The sequence below is a fragment of the Lathyrus oleraceus genome, chromosome 4 (genome assembly GCF_024323335.1).
Source record: "Lathyrus oleraceus cultivar Zhongwan6 chromosome 4, CAAS_Psat_ZW6_1.0, whole genome shotgun sequence".
NCBI lineage: Eukaryota > Viridiplantae > Streptophyta > Magnoliopsida > Fabales > Fabaceae > Lathyrus > Lathyrus oleraceus.
In genome coordinates, this window is record NC_066582.1 from 398,965,005 (window position 1) to 398,978,775 (window position 13,771).

At 38.5% G+C, this 13,771-nt stretch overlaps 2 pseudogenes; both read right to left on the minus strand.

The window, feature by feature from the left end:
* Positions 1 to 8,099: 8,099 nt before the first annotated feature.
* Positions 8,100 to 8,843, minus strand: LOC127137719 (T-complex protein 1 subunit theta-like; annotated as a pseudogene).
* A 981-nt stretch (positions 8,844 to 9,824) lies between these two features.
* On the minus strand, positions 9,825 to 11,026 carry LOC127075663 (glycogen synthase kinase-3 homolog MsK-1-like; annotated as a pseudogene).
* Between the last annotated feature and the right edge of the window lie 2,745 nt (positions 11,027 to 13,771).

Here is a 13,771-nt window from a genome sequence, read left to right on the forward strand (position 1 = left end):
TACCATCTTATAAAAAGATTAGGATCAAAACCTCGTAGTTCGGGGTAAAAATCTCAAAACAAATTGGTGAATTGATTGGTCCAAGAGCCTTAAGGTCTTTTGTTATCAAAGGGAGAAAACTCAACCAAACCACAAATCCACCATGTGAGGATAGCTTCAACATGCTAGTGAGGGGTTAACCCTATAATAAGCATGGAAGACTCATTCTCCATCACTAAGGATATAGGTGAGTATTACATCTACCACAAGGATAACTCAAACCTAATAGCTAAAGGTTATGGAGAATTTTGATTAAGAAAGTGGCCATTGGAACCACAAAAGGGAAATTTGAATGGGTTATATTTACCAATTAGAAGTATATACAAAAGTAGTCAAAGTTGACTTAAAGATTCAATTCAAAATGAGTGTTATGAAAAGAAAGTTTGAAAATCAAAAGCATAAGGCTTAGGTTTCTAATGTTGAAAACAAGTATTAAATGTTTGCACAAAAAGGGTTTTGGCTTGGGTTAGAGTGGAGAGATGAAGAAGAAGGGCTAAGTCCTAAGGAAAACAAAAAGATGAGGGATAAGAAATGAAACCACACTAGGAGTTCCTCTCTTGAGATCATATTGATGATCCAAGTAGCTCCCATCCTTTGGAATAAGCAAGCACAAAGTATAAGCAATCAAACAAGTCTCATAAGAGATCCTCAATGTATCTTGTATCTTCCACTTGGATGAACATGGTAATGATCCTCCAATTAAGCTCAAATGGAAACTCCTAGTTCAAGAGCACACACATCAAAAGTTCCATGGGGTAAAACACTCTCCTAACCAGAGACCAGGGAAACAACAAACTAATAGGGAGATTAAGACTCGAGCCTAATAGTTGTCATGCAATCAACATCCCTAAGGTGAGGTCTCTAACAAGAACTTAACTCACAAGTAAACAAACATCACACACTATATCCATACAAGAGGCTCAAACAATGGGTGGGCTTTAGTCAAGAGGGGTCATGTCAACCTCGACAAACAAGCCAAACTGTAAAGGGTAATTTGTAGCTCTTAACCACTAACATTGAACGTTAGGGTGAAGCTGATTAAATCGGTAATGAGGATGAGACCTCATGCTCTTAACCCTGGCCATGGTGAGCTCATGACAAAGGAAGCGTGGGGATCCAGAAAGTGGGATCCTTTTCCACTCGACAGACTCTGGACAAAGATCTAGGGCACATGTTCAGAAGCACCAGCACGTAGTGGGAGCATAAAGAACGACACACTGAATAACGGGGGATTGGCTACTAATCCATTTTATCCGTCAATTGCCTCTTCTCTTGGAGGTCTTATCAAATAACACATGCCTCTTCTTGGAGGTCTTTGGGCACAATTTTAAACAAACACAAACAGAGCCTCTGAAGGAGGACTTGCCAGCAAAATGCCTGCCAAAAAGGTGACAGGACTTTAAACTACATGAAGTAAGAAGCGAACTACCTGAGTGGTGTGACAACCACAATCCAAAGCTTAAGCAAGAGCTAAAGCAATCAAGCAACTAAGGTACCTGTACAAAGACTAAACAATTAGTACTTCAGCCATAAAACCAGAAAACAAACAGTGAAACCCTCTAACAGTTACACAATTAAGTGCATAAGTGCCTTAGCACTCAAATGAGCACATGAGCTCACCACATCGATTAAAACCCTACAAAACAACAATAGGTCAGTACTCAATGTATTTGTATCTCACAAAGTGAGAACAAACCCAAGTACCAATGCTATGTATCCAATCCTGAAACAAAACAACAAAGTTAGCTTATGTACATCCAATCAACACAACAAAGCATAAACAATCAATGGCATGAGATGAATTAAATCACAAGCCCCAAATAGAACCATATGAACCCCTAAACACCAATCATTATGGCCAAAGATCCACCATACTCCAAATATCATTCAAATGCTTCAAAAAGCCTCAAAAATATGCACAAAATGAGCTTCCAACTTAGAAAATTCATACCAAATCAGAAATGCATGCAATGACTTTGAGATTTTTTGTATAAGTTCCTCATGCCATGAATGTTCCACATGCAAAAAATCAAGTCCAGAATGATGCAAATGCTATGTGAACAAAAATGCACCAATTCAATGTCAAAAATGTGACACAAATTGTCACACTTTTCTCTATGTGTCAAAAATGATGATAACATGTGAGAAAAAATCCAAACCAGTGACCAATAATTCATGTCATGTATGCAAAAGAGTGGATCGAATGGCTCAAAAATGAGGATTTCACAATGCATTGAATGCACTAGGTCAATTTGGCACAACATCAATTCAAAAATTCCCATCTAAAAATCCAGACATCAAAAATTCATGAATTTAGAACCATAAAAAAGTAGACACCAGTACAAAACTATGAAAAAAAATTAGGACTCATTTGGATCATTTTTGCATTTGTTATGAAGTTTACAAAGTGAACAAAATAATTGAAATAACATGGAAAATGGAGGGAAATGAAGATATTTGAATAAAATCCAGAAAAAACCACAACCATCTGATATGGCGCGCTCCTTAGATCAATGGCTCACATTCAAACAGATGAAACACTGCATTTCATTTATCCAGTCAGCATCCCAATCACCAGTCAAGGCACGCGTGGCTCCAGTCATAACGCGCTCCTCCAATCAAGCTTCCACGCACGCAGCCACATGGATCCAACTCAGCTAAACCCTAAGCACACGCAGACGCCGGAGCTACAGCTCCGGTCGTCTTCCCCGACGAGACGCACGGTGGCTCCCACGGCAGCACCACCACACAAATTTCCAGAATTTCACAAGGCCTATACCATTCTACTCGTCTTTCCACGCTGGTTCCAAATATGTTATTGGTTTCTCCTAAATCTTCCTGGATTTTGCAAATCGACGAGAGAAAGTTCCTAGATCCAAACTTCCATCCAACACTACATCCTTAATACTTACTCATTCTCAATTCTAGACATATGTTCATGATCTACACAGCACGATCTACGAGTCTATGACCTTAAAATAGCAAAAGGAAAGATCGAAAATTGAGTCACCTTGAAGTGGAGACCTCTAAAATCGCGCTCTCATGAGCTCATCTGCTCCAGATCAACTCCACTGCACTTCCTTTGAAGCTTTAAGCAAGAATCAATGGCTGAAACCTCTTGGATGCTCCTCAATTTCCAAATCCGATCCACATGATGAAGCACTTGAACTGCACGATTTCTTGATGTATGGCACCAAACAATGAATAATTCTTGATCAGTGAAGCATGAGGATCAAGAATATGTAATAATATTTGAGGCTTGTGTGGAGAAAAATCAAATTCGATTGAGAGAAAATTTTGGAGAGACTCTTGAATTCTAGATCTGAAATGGTTGTTATTGCAGTTATGATTAGGGTTTTCCTATTTATATTCCTTGTTAATGACACTGATAACCACATTAGCCTTGTACTAATCATGATTAGTGAGTTATGAAGTCAATTGCAAAAAATGAAAATTAAGCTCCCATGGCCATAATGCACGTGTTATCTCCCATGCTAGGGCTTTAATTCACTCAAGAACAACCAAGGGTCAGGATTTGAGGATTATTTTGCTTACATCTCAAGCCAAAAATGAATGGTGAAGATTTACTTCAAAATGAACATCTTTGAAATAATGAACATTTGACCATGATTCCTTTGCACAATTGAGCCAAGTGATGTTACCTTGAGATGCCTTGAACATGAGAAACACTTTGCAAAAAGAATGAACCAATTTGAAGCATTACATCAAAAGTTATGCCATTTTGAATTTCCATGCACATTTTATGATCAAATGACCATAACTTCTCAACCATTCATCATATGGACATGAATTAGAACTTTTTGGAAAGGGGAGACAAAAATCTACAACTTTCATGTTCATCAAAAATCCATTTGAAACTTCTTTGACATTGACAAGTCAAGTTGAAAGTGGACCAAAACTTGCCAAATTTGGAAACTTTGAATTATAGGTCATTTTCCATTTTTAGTAACTTTTGCCATGACCTTTGAATCTTCAAGATGGATGTTTAGAATGATGAATAGACCCCATTTGAACATGATTGAGGTGTCTCAACTCATTTCCCCACCTCATAGCCCTCAGTTGACTGCACAGTTGACTTTTGGTCCTTAGATGACCTTGAAATGTCTTGATTAACTTGAGCCTCTACCACTTGGTGAAATTGCTTCAAAATGAAACCCTAGCTCATGTAAGCTCCTTATAATAATCATGTGATCCTCATCCCAAGAAAATACCTCATCTCTTGCACAAAGGATCTTCTTGAAGCTCTTGACCTGGTGATTGCTTAAGCTACAAACAAAAGATGTTAGTGACATATTTTTGTGCTTTTGGTTAGTAAATAAAACAAGAAAAGCAATGATATACAATTCAAGCATGCTTGGTGATCTCAAACCACTCACAAGAGATCCTTACCCAAAGGGAAAGGGAGCCAAGACTCTCAATGATCCTTGATGCTACGCAATGCAATGTTATGATGCCATGAGGGATCTTAGGGATAAAATTGGGGTCTTACAATGTGATTAATCAAAACGCAGCGAAATACTATCAATGTATCGATAAAAATAATCATGGATAAACAACATAAGAATTGTTGAATCCATAGATTAAAAATCAATATTTAAACAATAAAATAAATTAATGACAATTGTAAAAATTAACAAAAGTCAGGAAATGAAAATAAAAATAAAAGATTAGGAATATGAATTATACAAGGATCGAACTCATGACCCTATTATAACCCAAAGGCTTTCATTAAGACGTAGTGTTAAATAAAGAAAATGGAATGGAACTCAAAAAAATACAACACCAGGGTATCAAACCCACAACCAAAGGCCTACCAAACCCACACTCTGGCCAACTCCGCCGGATAGGCATCCTTGTCATATGGTTTCAAACGCTAATACATAACATAAAAAAGGACGCACCAAACCTTTTAAATAAAACACAAAGTTGAAAACAGTAGCGACGGATAACCAGAAATCATTTTCCTTTCCATTTGAACATCAAAATTTTATAGCAAGATAACCAAACAAATGAAAGCTTCAAGGAAGCTAAAACAGAGAAATGGAAATAGGAACCCGAAAAGGAAAATAACCGATTGCGGCGAGATTGACCGACAGATGTATGTAAGGTTTCGTCTGAACCGGTCTTTGATCTTCTTGTCCGTTCTTCACCACCAAGAAAAACTATGGTTTTCTTTTCTCCTTGCCGTCGACCTCTTTTTTGTTGGTGAACAGTATCGGCTCTTCTCTCTAAAAATTAGGGTTCTTGTGAATAGTATTCCCTCTTTTATATATGACCTATCTCTTTCCTCTGCTGTGTTTCCTGCTGTGTAGTGGAGGTCTGTTGTGTAGTGGAGAGGTCTGTTCGTACAAAGGATGTCTGGGGAGTTTTGTCCTTATTCCACTTGTGGTCCCTCTTCATCAATTCTCTCCATTTCCAAGACTTCACTGTTGGTAAGAAACAATTCACCACTGTAACTCACTTAGATGACAAATTTGTTTTGGAATTAACTGATTTTATGTGGTGTTAATGTGGCAGCTTGACACGGTTTTGTTATGTGAAAGTTGGATTTGAATTACGAACAATGTCTTTAAGAGTTGCTTCAGAAGACTCCTTGGTGTTATCTCCAACAGCATCACTATTCTTACATGAATTTTTAGTAGCCTCTAAAATTTAGTCCTGTTGTTGTAGTGCTGAATGCTCCAAAAGCATGAGGCTGTAGGGGGCTTCCTGCAATGTAGCTGGACGCAAGCTCCGTTCCTCCACATGCTTCAATGATTGGATTATAATAAGATTTTGAAGAAAGCCATAGCTGTCTCAGTGACTCGACTGTAATTGGCATCTATTGCATTCGCCACCAGCATGATTTGTTTTCGAAGTTGTTCGCCGGTATCTCAATGTGCTGCTGTTTAGTTTCACAATCTCGGATGCTTCCGTTATCATTGCACTGCATTTGGAGTTCGGCTTTTGGTGGTTTTTGATGATGTAATTTCGGTTTGGATGAGTGAGGATGGTGTATTGCAGATAATTTGTCTGCTTGATTCCGTAACACAGAAATTGGAGACAAGTGAGTAGTATCATAAGGTAGATTTTCGTTACTTTGAGAATGTACCACACCAAGTGAAGTACCATACTTAGTTGAAGCTGGTAAAAGGGAACGCAGGGTCCGCTTCAAATCATTCCTCTGAATTTTCCACACCTCAGTTTTATCATTTGCATGACAATGATCTGAACTCAAAATGCCAGCTCCCTACTTCATCTGCCAATATGGCTCCTGCAATACCCTTTCGATACAGCAAAAGCAAGAAATTGACACCAACCAGTTGATACGGCTTTAACAGAGGTTGAAAATCCGAATCCTCAGACCCACATGCAACATCAATATCATCCTGAGTAACAATTCTGACTGAACAAGATTCCACCTCCGAATACATATCACAAGCAACTCCAGAAGAACCAAACAGCTCACCTTTCAACTCAACCGAAATCCTAACACACTTTTGAAATTTCACTACTGCACACATGAATGCTTCAAGTTGAGAACTGCGTAAGCCAACAGGTCTTGAAATGCAACTACCAGTAACAGCTGCATGTGACTTGGAAGCACTACCTAATAGCTGATTTCGAGTTAAATGCCCCCTGCTGGAGCGCTGAATCTCCAATACAGTATCTTCTTCAACTCGGAAAGCAAACTCCACAGCTCTATCAATGCTATGAATATTATCTAGCAAGACATTGACTGCTTGATCATTCAAGTTGAACATCTTGGAAATTGCGTACGCCTCCTCATATAACTGAGCCTCAACGGCCATATCCCCAACTTGGGGACCATCAAAGTTATCCAGTCTGTTGATATAATCCATTACTCTGGATGAATTAGTCTTTATCACTGTTAAAATAAGAAGATTCTGAAGATTAAAGTTCTATGTGGACCTTACCAACAAATATAATGGTATGGAAGAGTGTTCAAATCGAAGACAATTTTCGAGCTAGACTTTATATTTCCAGCAGTAGGTCTGATACTCCTGCAGTTGGTGTCACTGACCTTCCTGTTCTGAAAGATGCTTTTTTTCATATCATCAATTCCATCATGAATCTTTTTATGCCTTTCGAGCAGCTGGACATGTTTCTCTTCCAAATTTGCATATTGTTCTAAAACTCGTGCATGACCTTCTATAGCTATGTGCATTGCATCCTTCAGTTCCTTGGAGCACTTCCTCTCAGCATCTAATTCACGTTTCCTCTTTTCAGCTAACGACCTGTTTGCTTCAACTTCAGCTTTGAGTTCTTCAGACAGGGAAATCCACCTGTTTTCGGCCTCAGTCCACTTACTTCTTTCCTGTTCGATTTTTACTTCGGCACTGTCTTCAGTCGATTATGGATTTTCATTTGCCTCAGTGCTAGCTTCTGTTGAATCAGGAATGGCATCGAGGTTTGCTTCCAAACTAGGTTCAGATGAGTGAGGCAATTGCAACAGTGGATATTCTTTTCTTGCAGATGCGGATGGATGGTCTAAATAAAAATGGAGTTGATTTCTTAAATTACATATCTCTTCCATCAGCACTTCCATCTCTCCAAATTCATAGAAATTCTGATATTCTTGTAGCTTATCTTGTACTCTTTTAAACTCTATCTTCATCTTCAGAACTTCTGGATGATGCTTATAGTTCTTCTTCAAAAGCTCATGTTCATGAGCGTGGGACACTAGATCTTCGATCATGAATTCGTCGGTGTGTAAAACACCATCCATAAGGCTCTGAAGGTGCTGAATTTAAGCTTCCCTTGCCTGTCCTGTTATGGAATTGCATCCTGTCTCGTGCTTGTACTGTTCCAATAAGCAATTGAGCTGAGATATCTCAGAAGCCTGCTTTGCACATAACTCTTCTATTTCTGTATAATAACAGCAGCTTTATGTCTCTGAAGCAAAACATCATATTCCTTTCTTGTTTTCTCTCCCCGAATAAATGACTGCAAAGTAGAGATTCCTCCTTTCTAAATTGTTTGACATTGGAAGATTTGATGTTGCGAATGGCAGAGATGCAGGTTAAAATGTGCTATCCTCACATGGCTTGGTAAGTGTTCACTCCATCATCAACTGCTCTTTTAATATCATCAAGTATACTATCAGTACTTCTTCTCAAGACAACAGTTGACACATAATTGCCACCTTCTTCATTTTTAACAACTGTAACCCTTGCACCACCAATTTCCTCGACTGAAATAGAATCGACATATCCAAGATCATCTGGATTTGGTTGACTAAGATTTAACAGGAATATCATCGGTTGTACGACAAAATCGATGCAGTTCAAACTAAGAACTGATTTTCAGAACCATAAGTTTATAACGCTCACAAAAATGTAAAGCCATCTCTCCTACTGCCCCTCCGCTTACAACCACTTTGGCACCAGAATCAACTACTGCCTTGATGAGCTCCTCTACTTTAGCCTCTTCAGTTTTTGAATAATTCTCTAGCTGCTCAGCTGAATGTATGAGAACCGTTCCTTTAGTTTCAGTTGCAGATGTATCAACGTCACCCACAAACACGGCAACCTTTGCCTTTTCAATTCTCTTTATACTACCAACAACTTCATTTCTCAGAACCATTCCCCGAACAACTGTACTGTTACGCAGGCCTCCTCCCAAGAGTTTTGCAACACGAACATTGTCGACATTAAAGTTTACAGAATTTTTGGACACACTTGGATGCATGCATCAGCGACAAGGGAGCATATAGTATCCTCTTCACCAATTTCCTGTGATAACGTCAACTTCTGGATGATCTTATCATTACCAACTTTCATGTTGCAAGTTGATAGAGTCAACTCGAGATCTTTTAAATCACAGCCAATCAACTCGGGGACGTGTGACAAACTCTCATTTTCTACCGCTTGAACATGGTTTTCATTATCAATGAGAGTAGATGATATGTTCCCTAACCATAATACTGCAACAAGCATAGAAAATACTGTCTCTTGGTTTTCTCATTAATATTGCCAAACTGCTTTGACAAATCAGAACGTGAAATCCCAGGCTTGGATGAATTTACATGCTGCTCATCAGAAGGATGAAACTTTCGTATGGATGACTTTCCAGTTGTAGAGTTTCCGAGTAATGACAAATGTGAACTTTTAGGCCTTAGACTAAAATTGGATTCGCTTGTAACTTCCTGCTTCTGCTCAAAATCAAATTTCTTCAAAGATGATGATGGCTCAATGCTGTCAAAAAGTGGATCATATTGTTCACCAGACCCTGGCAAGATCCAATCAACAGCTCCTGCTGGTTTTGGCGATGTTGTATGTCTTGATCCAGCACTATCCCCTTCCCTATATCTAGAAGGACCATAATTTTTACCATAAACTATATCATTTCCTTGTCGTAAAAAGCTTGAACTAAATTTTGAACTTAGCGGCTGCTCAAAGGTTGATGCATAAGGATTATAGTGAGCAGAAACTCTTGATGCTCCAAAAGCCGGAAGAGAAGTTGAATGGTTGCTATCAGGAATATTTGGTGGATATCTGGATACAGTGGCAGTTCCTCTAGGTCCGGTCAAATTAACATCAGATGAAGTATATTGCAAATTATGAACTGATTGTTGTTCATTGTGAAGGCATCAAGAAGACCATGATTCCAAAGTTTGATCATGAATAATGTCCAACACCAATGTAGAGCTCGGGATGAGATCAACTCTTCTGCATGATGCTTCAAAAATGCCTCACAAGCCCACGGTATATGACCATCAACCAGTACCCCTTGTTTCTTCTGAGAAATATTTTTGGAGGTTTGGCGCGGTATACAGTTACCGGCGGTAGCATGGATGAAGCACTTTGGCATTCATGGACTTATGTATCTGACGTAGGAAATCATGCTGAAACGGAAGGAATGGGCCAGAGAATCGTCTCTGTCTCAATTAGCGCAGATGGCATGCTGCTTTGATTTGAGGGAATTTAAATTCTGTATAATTAGGATTCATGCATTTAATCTCTTCTCTAGTCGGAGTTCCTAGAACCTTGATGATCTCAATAAGCTGATCAACTCCACTCTCACCAGGAAACAACGGCTGTCCAAGCAGCAGTTCAGCCAAAACACAACCAACAGACCAGGCATTAATAGCTGTAGTATATTCAGTTGCTCCAAAAATAAGCTCAGGTGCTCTGTAATATCTTGAACATATATACGATATATTTGGTTCGCCTTTAACATGTAACATACCAAGACTTTTGCACTTCCAAAGTCACATAATATAACCTGGTAGGTGTGTGGATTGACCAATAGATTTTGAGGTTTGATATCTCGATGGCAGACTCCAATACAACGATGAATATAAGACAATTCCCTAAAGATCTGGTATGTATAGAGCTTCACATAAATCATTGGCATCCTTTGGTTCAACTTGTTGTAATGCTTAATGACACGATGAACTGTTTTAGGAACATACTCAAGTACCAAATTAAGGTATAGTTCATCCTTTTTAGTGGTTGAAAAGAAACAATGCTTTAACGAGACAACATTTGGGTGATCAAGAAGGCGCATTGTTTGCAATTCCCGGTTCTTATACCTCTTGTCTTGAAGAACCTTTTTGATAGCCACAGTTTCACCTGTTTCCAAGCACTTAGCCTGGAAGACAACTCCAAATGATCCATGTCCTATAACACACTCTGCCATATAGCTTATAGTCTGCTTTGGCTGACCATTTCTACCACCAATAGTAGTTACAATGATATGTCCAGTCTCCGTTCCATTGCCACTGTCAACAACGGTAGCTTCCACTTCCCTATCATCCCTAATTTTCATATCATTCATTTCCTCTAGCAATACATCAACACCAATTTCACCATGACCACTGGCTTCTCTAAAACCCGAAGTTGGTGCCACGCCAACCGACGCCATCTCCACTGAAACCCTTTCGGTTGTAACCACTCAAACACTAATCAACTACCAATGAAACCAGACCATGTGTAATGGTTATGATTGAATGGATGAATGAATTAATCGAACTATGAATGAGTATGTGGAAATTCTTGAATATGAACGAAAAAAATTCCAATGTAATGAAGAAATACGTATGAAAATTTTGAATATGAAATGTAGAATCTTGAATGTGAAATTGAGAATATAAATGTGAACGAAAAAAATATGTATGGAATTTCTTTGAATTATTAATGAATGAGAAAATGAATATGAATGATGACCTAAAACAAAAATGTTTTGTACTTGACACATGATTTACTTGAAAGGGGGGTGAAAACTGGTAGTAAGACAAATGACAGATGAATAATCACCTCGATGAAATTGGAACGAAAGATGAAACATGAGGTTCACTTGATTCTAACAAATGAAAGAGTTTTCAAATCTCGCATGGCTAAGGAGATTAATCATCTTATACCAAAAATTAAGAAACAAAGCCCAAAAGACAAAACATGGACTGGTCGTGGTAGCGAGTCCAACAACAAACGTTTGTGGGTAGCATCTTGACCAGACAGAATGATTATGAAAAAAAAAAGAATGAAAACGAATGATCGATGAGAAAAAATTTTAGGGCTAAAATCGGGGTATGACAATATGGTGAAAATTGTAGGAGATAAGGTCTAGGGAGACCCAATTTTAATCAAATGAATTCATCTAGCCAACCACCATCAACCAACCTGCCAATTTCCAATTCTCTTGACTTTCTTGGCTCATGGTAGATCATATATGCATAAGATGATTAAATTTGAAGTGTCCATTGATAAATTTGATCAATTGGTTAGATAGCTTGTTGGAGAAGTTACTCAAGATACCTAGTGAAACTAGGGTTTCCAAGGAAAATCGCCCTCAAACTCTTGAAGAAAACTTGATCAATATAACATTTAGAGATAATTGGGACTGATATATGTTCTTCTTAACCATTATTGAATCAATTCTTGGTTGTGCTCTTTGTTCATGAGGATCTCAAACCCTAGATGCGATCTTGATGAATCAATGAGATCATGCCCTACCTACAAAAGAGTTAGATAAATGCAAAGACATATTTTTGGTGTTTTAGTTAGTAAAATGATAATATACAAGTATGATATAATCTCAAAGTGGTTGGATGATCTCTCCCAAAACAAACCCAATGAAAGAAGGGGTAAGGAGGATGCCAAGGCATGATCCCAATGCTAATGTTTATGATGAAATTGCATGAGGGATCTTAGGGTCAAAATTAGGGTCTTACAACTGCTCCTGTTTAAGGACATTCTAACTGAGAGGTAAAGGTTAAAATCTTCGGCTCGACCCAGTAGAATGGGCTTAAATAACAACATATATAAACAAATTTTGGTCCCTAAGAAACCTCATGATGCATATGACATGAATGCAAAAGTTAATGCCCTGTGGGGAAATATTGCCACAAAGGAAAAAGAAATCAGAGGAACCGAAAGTCCACAGGAGTATAATGCATTCCATAAGGAAAACTCACTAGGGAGACAGAGACTCTGAGGGAATAAAAAAGAGTTATGCGTAGGTCAGGCTACGACTTAAAACTACTGGGGGGACTCGAGGGATTCCACCACAAATGGAAAGACTCAGCTAGGGAAACAAAACATCTGCAGGGGATACGAGTAAGTCAGGATAAAACTGAAGTACTCGACTCGTGCAGGGGGAAGCGATTTCACTAAGGAAATGCGCACTCAACTCAACTGGGGAAGGAATAAACTTCAACACAGGAGGAGCAGAAATTTGTTATCTACTACCGGTTATTGGGTAAGGAGATAATAAATATATGACAGAGAGAATATCCGTCATCGGTTAGGATGAACATATCAAGGATAAACTCGCTGAGGAAATGCTATGAGGGAGTATTCATTACCGGTTACTGGGTAAGAATAACCTTGCTGGGGATAACTGCAAAAAATAGGATTTATAACTACCAGTTAATGGGTAGAAGATCAAAGGGTGAGAATATCCGTCATCGGTTAACTCGACAGGGAAGAAAATCCGTCATCGTTTAAGATGAACATATCAAGGATAAATTTGCATGGGAACGTCAAGGAGGATACTCGTCATCGGTTAAGATGAACATATCAAGGATATACCAACTGAACAAAAAGGGTAATTACATCTATCGAAAACTGGAGAGAAAACCGTCGGAGAAAGAATCTGTCTTCGGTTAGGATGAACATATCAAGGATACACTCTATGAGGGGACAAAGTAGGATTTACAACTATTTGTTACTTGGTAGAAGACCAATCAAAGAGAAAATCTGTCACCGGTTAGGATGAACATATCAAGGATAGACTCTGAAAAGAGGAAAAAGTAGGATTTACAACTACCGGTTACTGGGTAGGAGACCACATGGAGAAGAAAATTTGTCATCAGTTAAGATGAACATATCAAGGATTAACTCTCCGAGGAACAAAATAGGGATTACAACTACCTTTTTAATGGGTAGAATTCCAAAGGAAGAGAATATCCGTCACTGGTTAAAGTGAACATATCAAGGATAGACTCCTGCGGGGGAAGGAAAGAGATCCGTCACCTGGTTAAGATGAACATATCAAAGATATACTTTCAGAGGACTCTACTAGAGAGAAAAAGGGTATTTTTGTTGGGTATTAGGCAAGAAGTAACAAATAGAAAACTAAGAAGAATATTACCAGTTACTGGGTAATAGACTCTTAGGGGACCAAAACATCTATCTAGGTAAGAGCTAGAAAGAAAACGGTCAATCAAGACTCAACCCAATGAGGATATAAAGTACCGCCATAACAA